This window comes from Amia ocellicauda, chromosome 6 (assembly GCF_036373705.1).
Source record: "Amia ocellicauda isolate fAmiCal2 chromosome 6, fAmiCal2.hap1, whole genome shotgun sequence".
Lineage (NCBI taxonomy): Eukaryota > Metazoa > Chordata > Actinopteri > Amiiformes > Amiidae > Amia > Amia ocellicauda.
Window position 1 is genome coordinate 16,570,794 of NC_089855.1, and position 17,404 is coordinate 16,588,197.

General features: G+C 37.2%; 1 protein-coding gene across 11 annotated transcripts in view; it reads left to right on the top strand.

The window, feature by feature from the left end:
• The window catches only part of dmd (dystrophin), a 631,463-nt gene that overhangs the window by 128,142 nt on the left and 485,917 nt on the right, over positions 1 to 17,404 (top strand). The window lies entirely within an intron of this gene.

Consider the following 17,404-nt stretch of genomic DNA (forward strand, 5'->3'; position numbering starts at 1 on the left):
GCACAAAACTTAAAATAACAAACAAGTATTATAATTACGCTGCCTGTTCCTACAGTTTAGATCCCATATACAACTAGGTTTTATGTAACTGTGATTTACCTAATTATTGACTAGTACAAGAAATATACTACCTGTGGTTTACTGAGATTCAGTTATGCAGAAGTTCGATAGCGGGGAGGGCTGGCAGACTGCGTCGACTTGAGGAAGGTTGCAAAGCTTTCAGGTTTTTGGTTCATTCTTCCTGGATTTCATCTCTTTGGTTTCTTCTCCTAGGTTGTTCCACTTCAAATTGCTAGTCTTTAACTGTTTTTATATGTTATGTAACCTCTTTGCCTCCAAACTTCTGATTGGTCAGGTTAGGGGTAATAAAATTCAAATCGTATCAATCTTTGCCATTCCTCTCCCTTGATTCCTACAGAATGTGTATTGGGGGTGTGATGGCTTTGAGCAATGTGACAAATGGTTCAAATGTTACGTAGAGTTTCTAACTCTATATTGTCAAGTTTTAGTTCTATCAATTACATTTTCAGTTCCCTCAAAGCAGGACCTTACAGTTGGTACCAAACAAGCCAGGTGTTCTTTTACATTAATGTTAACTTAGAGATTTCTTGGCATTTCAGGGGGGGTTGGTCTCATGCCCATATCAGTGAAGGATAAATTAGGATATGTGAATAATCCATCCATCCGACCATCTTCTAAACCGCTTATCCTGGTGAGGATCGTGGGGAAGCCGGAACCGATCCCGGCAGGCATAGGGCACAAGGCAGGAATACACCCAGGATGGGACACCAGTCCATCGTTGGGCAACACACACAGACACAATGTGAATAATTCTCTTACCAAATGTTAATCTTGCATTGTATGTGACATATAAATGGCCCAATGGTTGTTTTAGCTAATGGTCTTTCTTTTAAGACCAAACATGGCTTTGGCATGTTTTGGTTCTGAGATAGAATTACTTATGTGTTAAGTTTTTTAAATTGCCTTTTATGGTTTGTTATCAAACTGGGGAAGAAGCAGGGTAACACTTCTGTTAGCAGCATGTAGTTTGTATTTGGGTTTTTTGCCCTGGTCTGTGGAATATATAAAGTACCTTGAAGGTCTGTGTTTCACAAAATAAATATTCAATTGGAATTTGGTGCTAGTGTGTGTGGAGACGGGCATGGCAGCCCATTTGTCAGTTGGGGGTGTCTCCAGCATGGATGTGTTATCTGTCGTACTTTGGTGAGCTGAGGCCTGAGTCATAAAACACAGAACTTCAAAGCTGTCTCCTTAAGTCCTTTACCACAATCCTGCATTCCTCAGTTAGAAAGGTATATGAACCTGTGTATATATTTGCCAAAATAACGTCGTATGATTTACAGAGTAAAAGGTGAGTCAAAGTGAGCACGTTTGATGTCAGAATATAACAAAGAATTTTTGCTCAAGTACTTTGTGAGTTGATTATGATGAGTACTAATTAAGTCAACAAGCCATGAAAATATCACTTTTCTTTTTGAAGGGGCTTATTGGAGGGCTTATTGTTTCAGCTCCTTTCTAATTGAAAAGTGAACCTTTAACATTTAACATTTAACACTGCAGTTTTGAACATTTAGTTGTTTAATTAATTCTTATTCCTGTATTAAAAGAGACAAGAAAGATGTCCATCCCTCAGTTTAGTCCAAATTTTAAACCCAGTCTTAAAACTTCCTTAAAGGTTGAGAAAAGAACATGGAAAATCTGAAAATAAATGCTAAAATACAAATAAATTAATACATACAATGTTACTTTACAATTACAATGGTAATAGTTACTAATAATTAGAGGGTTATCAAATGAACGGTCAGAATTTGTTAACACTTGAAAACAAGTATTTCTTACTGATATCTTAGTATGATGCAAAGGAATATGGAATGAGGGGTGTCAAACAGGGAAGATCAATAGTCGTGATATGAGAAGGAATTGTTCTTGACTGGTGTTGCTGAGTGAATCCAGTGTCCGTTCAGTTTGGTCATGCCATGGTGATGGGAAGGTGGAGCATTTTGAGGGCCCCAGTAAAACCATCCAAATCTGGTATTGCCATTGCCTTGATTTACCAAGGCTAGTTATTATAGCAGAAGGTTTTTCACAAAGTGTGTCGCTCTGAATATGAATGAGCTTGTACAGATTCTCTTATCAAATTATGTGTTGCTCAAATGCTCTACTTTTTAAATGAGAATTCCATTTGACTAATGACAATTTTTTTCTGATGCACAACAGTGGGCACTTAAAGTTGAAGTGCTTTGAATTGGAGGACTATCTATACTTGCATTTCTTCTCATTTCTAATAGACAAGAGTCCATGAGAGTTTGACAAAAGCTCATCTGAATTAACACTAATGTTACCTCAGAAATGCTTTCTAGACACTGATTTCAAATCCCTCCCTTCTCTCAAAGCATTTTGTAGCTAAATATAAAAGACACAAACACATACAATAAGTATAATAGAATAAACCAAAACATAAACATATAAGCATGGTTTAGTTTCATAAAAAGGTTACATTAACTATAAATTCATGTAATAATGACTGTAGATTAGTAGAATAAAAACTTCTCAGGTTGCACCCCCCAATCCTATATTTTGATAAAAAATATATATTTGGTAGATGCACTTAACGCTTAAGTTTTATCAAATAAATTATTACGTTCTAAATTAGAAAACTTGATAATCAATTGCATATACTGTTATTATATAGGCCTCACCTTATCTAATCACCAGTTTTGGGTGAATTTTTCAAGTCGGAAGTACTGCCCAAGGAGGAGGGGTTTTTGCTCATTTCCGTAGGAACCTATCAAAGCTGCTATTGGCCCATACACATGTCCAGGGTTTATGTTAGCCGGTAAATGCCAGCTTTTCACCGGTTTCACGTGCAGTTGTCCGGCAGATGAAAATATCAACGGCCAAAATGTCCGGTGGGAAATATGCCAAATAAATAAATAAATACATAAATAAATTGATTAATGGCATATTAAATAGCCTAATATTGTGTGACCTATAAGATATGTTGCCAAGACAACAGCGAGTCTCCGCCTGCTGTTACAGTAAGACATTACTGGGTGTTTTGTCATGTGACTAAATCTATCCCTACTGTGCAAAGCTGGGAAAGATTGCCAGCACTAGTGATGGGCAGTTAGATTCTTTTTAGTGCTTCGATTCATTTGATTCAGTTCAGTTTGGTAAATCGATTAATTTTGTTCACTGACCAGACTGAATCAGGATTAGTTAAATAGATTTGAACTGGAAAGAACGAGTCGTTCACTGCACACCACAAAAGCTAGGAAAAGTCTGTATTTGACTGGGTTAAATTAAATACAGTTGTGACCAATATATATTTAAAATCCCGGAGATGATAACAGTTTTAAGCATTAACATTATTTAGCCAACACGATTAATCTAATTAAATGTAATGTTTTGTTTGGACAAGGGTGTCTGCTAAGAAATACATAATAATAATATTGTTAAATAAATGTCTTATGCATAGGTGTATCTCAATTATTATTAATATAAATTATTATTATTATTATTTATTATTATTATTATTATTATTATTATTATTATTATTATTATTATTATTGGTCATTTTGTTGATTTAACTCAATAATAATTTGTGCAAAATGTTTTATGTGTATAAAACATTACAAGAAGATACCTCATATTGATTTATTTTATTTTTATTTGGCAGACATACCCAATGAATACGAACTGTAATACACACACACACACATTATGTACAGTATATAATATTGCATAAACGTCTAATCTCATTTTCTGACAGTAGTCTATACTCGGACTGGATGATGTAACTGACGTCATTTTGGCTCATACAGATTTCTTTCTTATACACTAAGCAAGAGGGAATTTTGAACCAACATGGCACATACGGTCTTCAGTTTCATAGCACTCAATGAGTTGTTAGGACGAACGAATCCACCAGACTCGAGAGTCAGTGAGTCATTGAATGACATTCAATAGGCTGGTAACTGACTCCTGACTGCCGCTGCTCATTCACAGGGTGAATCAAAAGAACCAATTCAATGCAGACACTGATCCGATTCCCATCGTTCACCAAAATGATTAGTTCAACAAGAACGAATCGTTCGTGAACTGTACATCACTAGCCAGGACATTTCCTGTGTCCTGTGTGCCTGCAGGGCGTGGATTCTCGCTCCTGAACATGATAAAAACAACCCTGAGAAACCGCCTCACTGAGGAAAAGGTGACATGGTTGATGAGAATTGCAAGTTGTGCCAAGGGGTTGGATGGCTTCAAGTTTGAAAAAGCAGTGGAGCACTTCTATTCAAAGTCACGCAGCCAATAAATGGGAATTTGACGAACGCGGAATTCAGACCGACCAGCCTATTATTTTATTTTTTATGCCTGATTGCTTCTTCATTTAGCTTATTTTCAAGTCATTTAATTTGATGGGCTTGGAATGCAAAGAGACATACATTTAATGTATGCTAATTTCTTTATTTAATTAACAATGGTAAGGCTATTTGTTTTATTTTATTGTTGCAGCCTATATGCTCAGTTTGCAAAGTTTGTGAAGAGTTAATTCTGTTGACTACTTTAAATAAAATACATTTGTTGGATCATAGCATTTGAGTTTTATTGCTGTTTAAATGTAGGCTATTATATGGCTATTTAAAACATATGTCTTTTGTTGTTGTTCTATATGGCCGGAGTTATGGAATATTAGCGGCCATATTGGCCGTAAAAAAAAAAGTCAAGCGCAAACTCTGCACACGTCACTCAGAACAGGTCCCTTCCCACTTCCTGTTCTATAAAATGTGACGTCTGCGCAGGTTCATCCTCTTTTGCCATTTCGCTGGACCCGAGAACGTGAGCTTTCTATGTCTGTGTGTTGCATTAGACCTTAAAAACTTCATATTTAGTTGTTGTGTGCCCCCTGGTGCAAACACTGACCGGCCCCCCTGCTGGATGCTTCCTGGTTCATGCGCGTGTGCGCTTGGCGATGAGCTTCTCTCACCCCCACCATTGCGCCACTTGCGGCCGACGCACCTTACCTGCATAGAGTGGGGAGGTCCTCTGCCCAGTCTGTCTGGGCATCGACAGCAGGTGCGATTTGACCGCGACAGTCCCTTCTTTTCTGCCCCCGCTGTGGCGGACATGACATCCGCCTGCCTAGAAGTTGCAGGAGCAGATGCCGGCTGGTTCCACGTGGACTGCACAATGTCCATGTAATCATCAAGGAGAGGAAGGGTCTCCACAGGTTTAGCAGTTTTCTCCCTTACAAGACGATTTTTTGGAACCTCTTCCTGGGGGCACCATTGAACATCCACTGCCATAGCCATGCGTCTCATCAGGGCCTTAAACTCCATGCTCGGCCCTTGAAAGTGCTCTGACATTGAACTTGCTTCCTCGGTCTCCTCTGTGAAAGATGGAGGATCCGATATGTCCTAGCGCGACGCCACATGGGACAGCGCTTCTTCCGGTGTTGGTGGTAGCGGTGGTGGCAGCTGAGGGAGGTGGTGAGCGTCCTCTTCCAGCGGAAGTCGCTCCACCACAGAGTTAACATCTGCTGCTGGGAGTCTAGCCTTTGTGTTATCTCTCCAAACTGCTTAAGCAGTGTTGCAATCCCTTCCGCTTCCTGTCTCCTGCGGTGTTGAGGAGTTTGCGGTGTGGAGCGTCTAGATGATCTGGAGCGGGAGCGTCTTGCTCTTGGAGACCTTCGTCTGGGGGAGAGCGCTCTCCTCTCCTCGCCGAATTCCTCTGCTCTGATACTGCCCCCCTCGATGTTTATGTCGAGGTTGTCGATGTCCAGGTCGAGTCAATGTCTTTAACTGAATGCGTGCCGGTATTGGGAGCCAGTGGAGTAGCGTGTGCGAATCGTGGCAGAGAGAATACCAGACGAGCCGCAAAGTTCTGGATGAGCTGGAACGGGCGGGTAGTAGTTGCAGTCAGGCCGGCCAGGAGGGAGTTGCAGTAGTCCAGGCGGGAGAGGACCAGGGACTGGACGAGCAGCTGAGTCGAGTAGTCGGTGAGGAAGGGACTTCATTTTCATCTGTGTTTAATTTTCTACTGCAGCCCCCCATCCCATGCAACCTCTGTATATTGGCCTTCCATCACCAGACATTGGGGACCCCTGCTTTAAGGCAAATGAAAATGCAATAAAGCACAATCACAGGCAGGTGAAAGAAGAAATGGCTGCAGTCAGGAAGAGACTTTTCACAGACGCCGGGGGCAGATCTTCCACCTGTCTGCAGGGCCCCTGTTGGGCAGCTTTGGTACATGGTATCAATGATTGGCAGGTCAGAAGGCTCTTCCCTTTATGTAATGGCTGTCTTTCAGTTTGAAAGGGAAATATATATTACATGTGTAAACAGCAGGACTGTGGCTCCTTTCTAGCTTGTGTAGACTGGAGTTCACTGCCACTGTTCCCAGCTGATGGTGCTCAAGTTGTTCTTGCTGCTTCGCTGTGTATATAGTTCCTTGGTCAGCAGGTCTGTGGCCCGCTCTGGCTGTGTGCCAAAGAGCAAGAGACCGCTGCTGCTGTCCTCAGTGGTAAGCACTTGAGCGGGCTCTCGAGTTCTGCTGTGTACATAGTTCATTTGTCAGCACAGTAGAGCTAATGTTGCCCTGTGTTAGCTGGACTAATCAGCAGGTGTCAACTGATCCTGTGTTCCACAGATGGCGTATGAGTTGGTTCCTACCCCCCGTGCTGTATATAGTTTGTTTGTACAACGTTGTAGAGCTGGTGTGGCCTTGCTACTAGCTGGGCTAGTGGAGCAAGCGGCCGGTGCCCCCACGTTATGCGGAGAGTGCATGAACGGTTTTCCTGCACACCGCAATGTTTATGGTTTGATTGTCATGGTAGAGCCTGCTGTTGTCCTGCATTAGCTGCACTAATAGGTTGCAACTGCTTCCATGTTACATGATCTGCTTCCAGCACCCCACGATGTGTATAATTATTATGACAGCACAGTGGAGCTGGCCGCTCTCTGTACCGTTCAGTGAACATGATTTCTCATGAACATGAGTCCTAGCTCCTGGCAAAAGAGGACGAACCTGCACACACGTCACATATTATAGAACAGGAAGTGGGAAGCGACCTGTTCTGATTGATGAGCACAGGCGCCAATGGTAACTTTTATAGAGTGACGTTTTCGATCGGGTTCCAGCAGAAGTGCGCAGAAACCCCTCCCCCTTGGGCAGCGCTTCCTTTTTCAGATAACCGTGGTTGCATTCGCAACCTATTGCTATAATGGCCAATTCACATTTCCCTGTCTTTGTGGCAATGTGTTACAGCAATTTTTCTACCAGTATAATAATGACATTTAGAGCAGTTGTTCAGCTTCACGATGCCTTGTGTTTAACTTGGCCACCTTTTCGTTGAGCATTTTTCTTGACAGTTTCAAAACTTTGTTCCTCTCCTTTTTCCCCTAACTGAATATTTTTTCTTTCAAACATAAAGTGCACATTGTACATTGATAGAAGGCCTTGGGTACATCTCACCCACACATGATCTCTCACTCTTATACACTGTAACACAAAAGGTTGCAGTCCTTCATTAAAATATACTGACCTTTGTAACATGGTGTGGCTCTGTACGCAGTTGCTGCATAATACAGCTGCAGCAGAAGCAGCTTTGTTTTTCTTTTTTTTTTTTTTATATGACTGTCTAATAAATAAACCTGTTTATTGCTCTAACACAAGATTTTGCAATCCCCAAACTATTCTTGTCTGCCAGGGATTTTTGTTTTTTGTTTTAGTGATGTGCTGCAGTATTATTTCAATAAGCGATTCAAATTTTATTATTTTGTTCAGATTCGTTGATTAATTGATTACTCTGTGTAAAACATTTTAATTTTTTCTGATATTCTGCACTATTACTCTACAGTATTCTTTTGGTTCTTATACTCTGTTCATATTCTCTATGCAAAGAGCAAGCATTAAATCTTCCAAAAAAAAAAAAGACATCAATTTACATTTAAATTAAGTTTAATAATCCGAAAATGTCTAATTGTTCTCGTTTTCAAGAATTGAATAGTACTCCCAGTTCATACCTAGCAGTTCAGTACATTTATTGTTTTACAAGATGCAGCCTCTAACTGCTGGTAATATCGACATATTAAAATAATAATTTCAATTAATTAGATTCATTATCCCAGCTGTAGTTGTTTTAGAACATATTTTAATTATACCTTATGTTTTCAGTTCTTGAGCAGTGCATGTAAATGTTTACAATTTACATAAAATCACTAGCATTTCAAGGGGGTCAGGATCATCTAAAAGGGCTAATATTTTCAATGCTGCTCTGTTGGTAAATTCCAGATACTATAGAAGTCAGCTGTAAACCTCAGGGATTTGTGGAGCTCTTTTTGGAGTAACTGTTCTAAGCTCATTTGTTTTTCAGTCCTTGTTTTGCTCATACTGTAAAGATACTAGCAATACCTTGGTTTAAATGTTTCAAATTTAACAGTATATGAACTTTTTTAAGTATGTTTATATATGATTGTCAGTAGGATTCAGAATAAATGTAGATTCCTGTAGGAAATGAAATGCACTGACCTATATAGCCATTTGCAGGGACACCCTGGTGCCTAGCTAAGCAGCACAAGACATAAACATATACAGAGCCCACATTAAAGAATACAATCTTACAATAACCATCATGTATCACCAAGTAAATGGGATACTGGAAGTCCATTCTTCATCCCGAGAGTGTGCCGCAAACACGTAAGCAATTGAAAGTCGAAGGCATAATTACCTAAACATAAGCGCTTTCATATAAATGCATATTGTGCACAATTGTTACCTAGGAGAAATGTATATGCTGTTTAAGGATTCTGTTCAAGTTCCATAACAGATGCAAAATATAATTTAGTAAAGCATTCCCTAAAATAAAATCCTTGTAATGTGAAATTAATATGTCAATAGCTGTAGTATGAGCAAATGAGTCTCCCTAAATATGCTGCATCTTAAATTGATCTCTGCACTGCTCGACTGAAATGCATGTCACTCCTGCACTGCCTGTGGGTTTCTGTGATGTGCAGCTGATAATATGGTGTAATCCACAACTCAGGATTTAGCCACCAGAGTGCATATCTACTGTAATGTACATAAATAAATAGTACAACTAGCGTGGGTGAGAGGCTAAATATTACTCTTTCCTATCAGCACTGAAATAGATGCAAGGGGTTTATCTCCTTTACTGCAAATCCCTCAGCCTAGACAAGAAGCAATTAAGTGAGTCATAGTGCAATTCAGATGCATTGTGAGATACTATATGAAATGGTTGCATACTGTATATGTGAGAGCAATGATTTGGATGTTTAATGTATATACTGCTTTGAATCGTATGTACAAGTTGTTGTTGACAGCTTAATTACTTTAAATTGAATTAATAAAAGGCCCCAGGGAAATATTACTCAAACAGTATTTTGTCTGTAATTGATGTCAAATTGAGCAACATAACATAACTGACAATACATTATATTACTTTCTAAATATTAGCAACATTGTAAATGGAACTTAAACATTTTCTGCATTTTCCTTTATGACTTACAAAACGTACAAATGTAGGCATCAGCCAATGAGATGAGATAGAAAGGGAAATATTACAAATACATAATATGTAAATATTATTACATGATTAGAAAGTAACAATGTATTTGTATTTGAATGATTTGGCATCACCATATTGTTTTTCACTTAAATCACCATAGGTTAATTGTAAAATTATGATAATCAAGGAAGGTAGCCTATGTTCTCCACTTTACATGATGTTTTGTTAATATTTAGTCATAGGACTATAATTGCTTTCCAAAATATATTTAAAAAAAAAAGTTTGCTTGACATAACTGGCAGACATACAAGTCACAAAAATGTCATGGCTTCCCTCATCTGCTGGCCAGGGTTTTCCCATAAGAAGGCTAAACTTCAAAACCTTTCAAATGAATAAAATACGTATCTATTCCACCTTTTCAGTCATCTTAAATCTGAGTGTCCGGAGGGACAATGAGACCTATTCTGATATTTACTTTGAGAACCAAAGACATCCATCACACTGAGCAATTTCGGAATTGCACTGAAATCCTCATACATTTTTATTGTTTTTTATGAAGGATTCTTGACTATGTTTGGGTTGTCATGGGAAGATATATGTATCTGGTATTTTTAAACTAGATCCAGACTTGTGTGTTGAATGTAAAAGGCATGAATGTAACTATAAATGCAACTATGTACGCCAGCTATGTTTTTTATATTTTAATGCCAAAAGCACTGCTCATTTTGTTTTTTGTTTGTTTGTTTCAATTGGACTCAAAGATGCAGTGAATAACTATAAGAGCCTAAAATGAGAAATAGAAAAAGAAACATTGGAGATGTGCAATTCCCTTTAGCAATAAACAATCTTGTGTTATGTGTGGGGTTGAATTAATATATTTCCTCATAGAGGTTTAAAATGATTAAATGTGAAGTGTAATGTAACAATTTTGGAATGCTCTTAATTTAAAATATGTTCTATGTTACTGCTAAAAACTGCATTAAGACATCTGTAGAAAACAATTTGTAGAACTATTTCATTTTTCATTGGTTTCTAATTATTTTCATTCAGGCGCCATAATGGTTTGCTTCAGTTTTAAATTAGCAAATTTAGTTGTGAATTTGAGCTTTGTTTTCAAGTCTCTGCACTAGTCTGGGCATTGTGGGAACTCATCAGCAGCATTTGGAAACTCAGCACTTAATCAGGAATTGGGATTTGTTACAATTTAAGGAATTGGGGTTGGCTTATGAATATATGAATGGGTTAAGGTGGTTTATTTAATGATCATAATATTATTAAAAAAAAAGATTTGGTTGTTTCGGGTGAGAGTATTTTTTTTTTTTAAATAGACTCGACTTCCTCTAAAACACATTGAAATAACAGGATTTTTACCCTTCTCTCAGCTTTTGATCTATACCACCCACTCCCTAACTTTCTCCTTGACCTGCTGTCATCCTACAGAGTGGTGGGCTGGGATTAGGCCTTGAAGTCTTATAGCTCAATAAGGCATTTTTTACACACTCAATAATACACCTTCAGATCTCGCTGAAACTGAATAACCTCCAAACCTGGTAAAAGTGTTAGTGTACCTATGGGGAAGGTGGACAGTTAAATTGTCTGCAGCTCATTTTTAAAATAAATCAGTGTGATTAATGATTAAAGGCTCATGTACTGGCACATACTGGCAACAGTATGGTTTGAATGGGATATTTCAACTGGGATTAACAGGGAAGATTTAAATTTTTGTGTCACAGATGAGACTCTTGTGACTTTTCGCTGACTGATAATTATTAGTGTTTTAGAGTGTTTTAGGAATACACTTAGGTCAAAATCATACAGTATTTACTCAGTAAACAGATCCCTGCCTTTTGCTACTTTGTTCTCTATTGGAACTATTAGTAGAAATAGTTAAAAATTAAGAAAGATGTTGTAGACATTGATGAAGCTGCTGAGGTCAGGAGGGCTCTAAAGGTAGATATTCTTTGGGTTGGGTGCCACAGAATAGCAAAGCCAAAAAACAGACAGAATCTGTGCAAATTACAGCACTTTCACAATATCTGTATGTTATTAAAATCTGCAATAAGATAATTGGAATGTATGCTGGTATGGTTTGCAATGAGTAAAGGTATATGGTATGACCCAAAAGACACTTCATTTAATAGCAAATGTATTTTCACCATAAACATTGGTTATCTTTATTTAGTTCTTACACTTTGTGTGAGTGAATTATGGGAGGACAGTAACTGAGTCACATCATGCCTGGTTGGGATATATGTACTGTCAAATAAGTACATATACATGTAGTGTTGAGCATAAAAAAACTGAATCATAAACAAAAACAACCCCTGAGACTGAACTGCAACATATTCAGAAATAGACCTTTGTTTGTTGTTGTTTTTGGCCCTGGAATTGTCCTGGTACTGTCTAATGCTACTTTAGCTTGGGAAATCCCGTATTACCTGTAATGGTAGAAATGTAAGGTCTATATTCTATGCATTGTTTCCCCTGTGGCATCATTGGAAACCTTTATTGTAAATGTGTGCAGTGATTCTAAAGATGCCCATGTCTTCACTGCCCTTAGAGTGGATAACACAACATTAACTGGTGATTGTGTGTTCTTAGCCTTTAATTTCCCATGGCCCAGTGCATGCTGCAATGCTTTTATCATGTTGTAAAATGTGCAGCCTGCTTAGGCTGGGTATGCCATCATGATTTATGACATTGACAAGTCTTCAGTTTTTGCTGCAGTTTATTGTTTCAGAGAGGTCTAATTCTTTTCTAAATGAATAAAGAAATCTCAAAACTAAATAAGAATTTCAAGGTCTACTCCCAGCCCAGTGCTGTGTAAGCTAACAGTGATGCTAAGCAGAGACGAAGAGAGAGAGAGTGAGTGGGATGGAATCAAGCAAGGCAGTCAGATTAGTACTCTACATAAACCGAGTATTAACCTTTTTAGTTTACGAAATTGGGGACTTTTCACACCGTACCTCCAGGATGTATAAATGTGCTCGCTTTCAGTATTGAATCGGTTTAGGACCATGCAGTCTTTTTTATATGTTACGGTTCATTTCATATTCTATTTTTCTCTTTCCTCCATTAAGACTTTTCCATCTCAATTTTCTCATTGGCTTTTTCTTGAAGAAAGGGATTTTTGGAAGTACATAGTATTGCTACATTCACACAAGGAGAGCTAAAAGCTAAAACAAACCTGACAATCTAAATATTGTTAAATGGGAAACGTGCAAAATTAATTAATACATAATTTTAAAAAGTTTACAAATCCATATTTTGCTAGTGTTGTTTATAACTGAATACGTTTGATTGTTTGATCATAAATCATTATTAATAAATGCAGTATGTATGTATTTTTGTAATGTAGCCTATGTATGTGTGTATGTATGCATGTAGTACCAAAAGGTGAATTATGGTAGTTTCTGCGGAAAACTTAAAGTGTTTAAGATTTGAAAGATTGACTGCTTGTTACAAGAAATCTATCCAAAGTAATATCAAATATAATTATATAATGTCATTGTATATCTACTCAAGTTTTAATTTTGAAGGGAAGTCCTATAAACTTAAAGCCAAAATGTCTGCAGAATTATTACATAACATTGTGTCATACGGAATAATTAATTCATACAATAGACCAAAAAATACAAACATTTAAAATAAGAAGCCAGGCATGGATTAAATCAAAATCGGATTCTTATTAGGAAGATTATGAGTCATGTTTCTACTTCTCATAAATCATATTGCTAAGTAGGTAGAGGAAAACCTGATTGGTTAACTCCTGGATCAATCATATGTTGCTACAAGATAAAGGCCAGTGCAAATATAGCTTTGCTGTAAACCTCACAGGAGTAATAATTACAGCACTGTGCTCACTGATTGATGCTTTTGTTGCCAGGATGGACAAAAGACACCATTAAATCTGTAACAAATTCTGATGGTTTGTACTTTAAAAGGTGAAGGCTGAACATTTTCAAAGAAGATTGGTATATTCATCATAGGTAATTTTCCATTTCTGAATTCAAAAGGATATATATTGTTTTAACATTTAAGTCAATTCTCGTATGGCAGTAAATTAGCCAAAAGGCTAAATCGTGTTTAAAATCTTAATGTTGAATTAAACAAAATGCCCTAAAGTTGTTATATCTAAGGGTTGAAGTATTGGTCAATGTTGGCATAGAGTTCTGCATATAGGGCAGCATTTTCACATTTCAGTGGTGTCGGTTTGACTGACAGTCAAATTGTCAGTATCAGGACTGACACTAAAGCAGTGAAAAAGGTCAGTATGAGATATTTTACTGTTGCCCCAGTCTCCATTGGATGATTGGAGGTTTGAGCCACATAATGTGTGTATTTATATCTGAGTGGTGAATAATACCATAATGTTTTAGAGTAGGGTTGTCCAACTTTCTTCTCAAAGGGCTAGATGTGAAAATGTGTCTATTTTCAGGGGCCGCATACAAATCAAAGTAAATAATTACTTCTGATATTAATGTACAATCACTTGAATTAATGTAAATCAAATGTTTTATTTAGATACAATAACATTTTACACTGTATCTGAAGTGGGGTGAACTGAGTATGAAATCATAGAAAATAAAGAGTACGGGTAGGCCTACATAAAATAAAGTTGTTTCCATATTGGTTGCCACATCACAGTGACAGAATAGTAATGTAATTACAAGCCTACTAATCACAGCATCACAATCATTATAGCATACTAAAAAAACAGGTAAAGGATTTATCCTCACTATAGCCCGATCAAATCATAAGGCTTGTCTTGGGGGAATTGACCCACTAGTGTCACAACTAATGTGAGCAGTGAAGCTATGACTTGGTACCAAGTGTGTCATTCTGGTGAAAATGTGATCGTTGTCAGTCGCATAGATGGGAGTCAGTCAAGCTGACCAGCCAAATAACATTATGTAACACAATTTTTGTTCCTGGGTAGTAATTGCTTATGCCTCAAAAGTACTACGTACGGAAAACTACTCACTTCTAAATGTTTTGTAGTCATTTATGTATTACTTTAATATACATACATGTTAATTTGGATTCATATGTTGTTTTTTTCTGACTTTATGTGAACGAAAAGACACAAATTTGCCCATTGGAAATTGAAAATAGTTAAATTTCAAAATATCACTGTCCTGGTCACAAAAGCAAAGTTTGTGGGGAATAATAGCCATGTTCTATACTTTTGAGGCATAAACAATTAGGAAATAACACTTACTACCCAGGAACAAAAAAAAAGAAAAATGTGTTACACGGTGTAACCTGCGCATCCTCTTTGCATGGGGTCTTCAATGAGGGAACCTGGTCTGATCCAGGCTGCCCTGTTGGTAATTGCGAATTGTGTCATCACACTGCATGTCTATCAATTTGCTGCAAAAGTTACGGATAACGTTTTCACTTAATAATGCCTTGCGGCTGTTCCTACCACAGAGTCGTCTGAGATGGAATACATAAATAAATACATATGTGCTAATATTAGACTACATAAACCTACCTAACAACATCATCATCATCATAATAGTAATAATAATACTATTAATCTAGCATCTGTCAGCAGGGCAATTCATTCCCTATGCATTTTTTAATAATCATATTCAAATGCAAGATTATGCCATGCTGTACGATCAGAAAAGTATTATTAGCATGTTATAATTATGTTATATAGGTAGGTATGTAGCCTAATATTAGCACATATACATTTGATTGTGTTTTATTTTTTCAATGCAAAATTTAAATAAATAAAATGGTATATTTTACTTATACTCCACTGTTTCACAATCGCTTGCTTGCATAATGTCTCCAAACTCCATTATTGTCTTTTCCAGGTTTCTTGTTTAGAATAATTCTATCCTGTCAAAGGCTCTCTGACGTCTGACGCCTTTAGGAGGCAGGACATATATAACACGCCTGATTTGAGTAATGTATTCGGAATTCCAGCCTTCTGGGCAGTCACTGTGATTAGTCCCACATTCATGAAGTAAATTACCCAACCAGGTGCGTCAAATATGTCCTGCCTCCTAAAGATTACCAATGAGACGTCAGAAAACAGCAATGCCTAAATGATAGCCTTTTGATGTTGCTCTAGTGAGACTGGGTTGTGCAGTGACACTAGTGAGTCTGCTGTAGGCTGTAGCCTAACCTTACTGCTTAGGGAGGAAAATTCTCATGCAGGCCATATTTAACTTTAATTTACAGACCATATCACGGGCCATTTATAAATTTTAAATGGTCCGCATCTGCCCTGAGGGCCGTAGTTTGGACATCCCTGTTTTTGAGGTTTTGAATCTTTAAATAAGTCAATAAGGAGTATTTGACTATCTAATTGTAGTAAGATCTGGTGTAAAATTAGTTTGGGTTTTCGTTGCCTCGGTTTGTATTTTGTCTCTCGAAAGCTTATTTTTGCAATGCGTGTGAAGTCCAGAGAATACATTGTTGGATGTCTAACAGGACAATTATTACATGTCATGTACCATGTCTTCAGCAAATTATTTCAGAAGCATAAATGTGTTTTATCTTCTTCTTCCATTTTCAGTCAATTTTATTTATTTTGTTTATCAAAAACAAATTATTATATAACAGTGGAGTGATGCAAACCCTTAAATGTCACATCCCACCAACTGCAGAAAGCAATGCTGCTCTGCAGAATAGGAATGGGGCACAATTTGTTTTTTCTGACAGTTGAAATCTGCCTAATGGAGAAAACCATACATTTCGGCTGTGGCTGCTAATATCATAATACGTGTCTGACAGAAATGGAGGAAATTACACTTTGTCTAGCTCAAAGGTCTTTTACTTAGTCGCCCTAACAAGAATGCCAGTCTTAAAAGTTTAGGTTTTTATGAAACCTAGTCATAGATTTAGCTATCTTTAGCCTCACATAATGCATTTTCAACAAGCTTAAACACCCTGCAAGAAAAAAGAAAAAAAGCTTCAGGAAGCTATGCTGCCATGAGCCACTAACCATACAGTGAGTAATATGTTGTGTCATCTGCAGCAGGTGAAGCAGAAACAACCTAGATCAGTGTTGACCTCCGCAGTATGCCGTGTGACCATTCCAATTGGGTTCTTTTTCCATTAGCACATGCAGAAGAGGCTTGGTGATATTAACCCCTAAACTTGTGACTCCATTCCTTAAAAAACACATTCTTAGAAAACTCTGTTTAAAACCTTGATAAAATTAAGTCCAGGTGTTTATTCCCATCGATACATTAGTTACTTCAATCATATTAATATTTTTATTTCAACATTTTCATTTATTTTTTTATAAGTTTTAAGTTTTAAGCTTCTTACAATTTGTTCCCAAATGTCTGCGTTGAACACATGCTTTAAAATTGAGTATTTTCTTAAACCCTGGGAATGTCACAAACCATGGCTTGTTTCACTTTAATCAATGCACCCACAACTTTGTCCTGGGCTGTTTTAGTTCATGTTCTTGTGAGTAAACAGAGTAAATCATAACAGATTCTCATGTCATGTCTCATGTCATGTAATCTTAATTTGTGTCCCAGTGTACTGAGTGAGTCAGTTATGTCTTGTTCTATAAATATATTTGATTGAAGTTACATTATTGCATGGGTAATGAATTCCTGTTCTTTAGATCAAACTTTGTATTTTTATTCCAGATGATCTCTTAGTTGTTTATTTTATGGCATTATGTGTTTACTTGCTTAAAATAGTAATTTTCTCTAGGTTTTGGATAATTGACAGCTTATAGATAAATTATCTCAGAGGTCAGGTTGAGTTAGCACTGTCAGATGCATATAATATGCATACAAACAAATGCTGCATGCATCATTTTCTATTTCAAAGTATCTTACACACTTCCTATCAATCTGACTTAATTTAATAATGCAA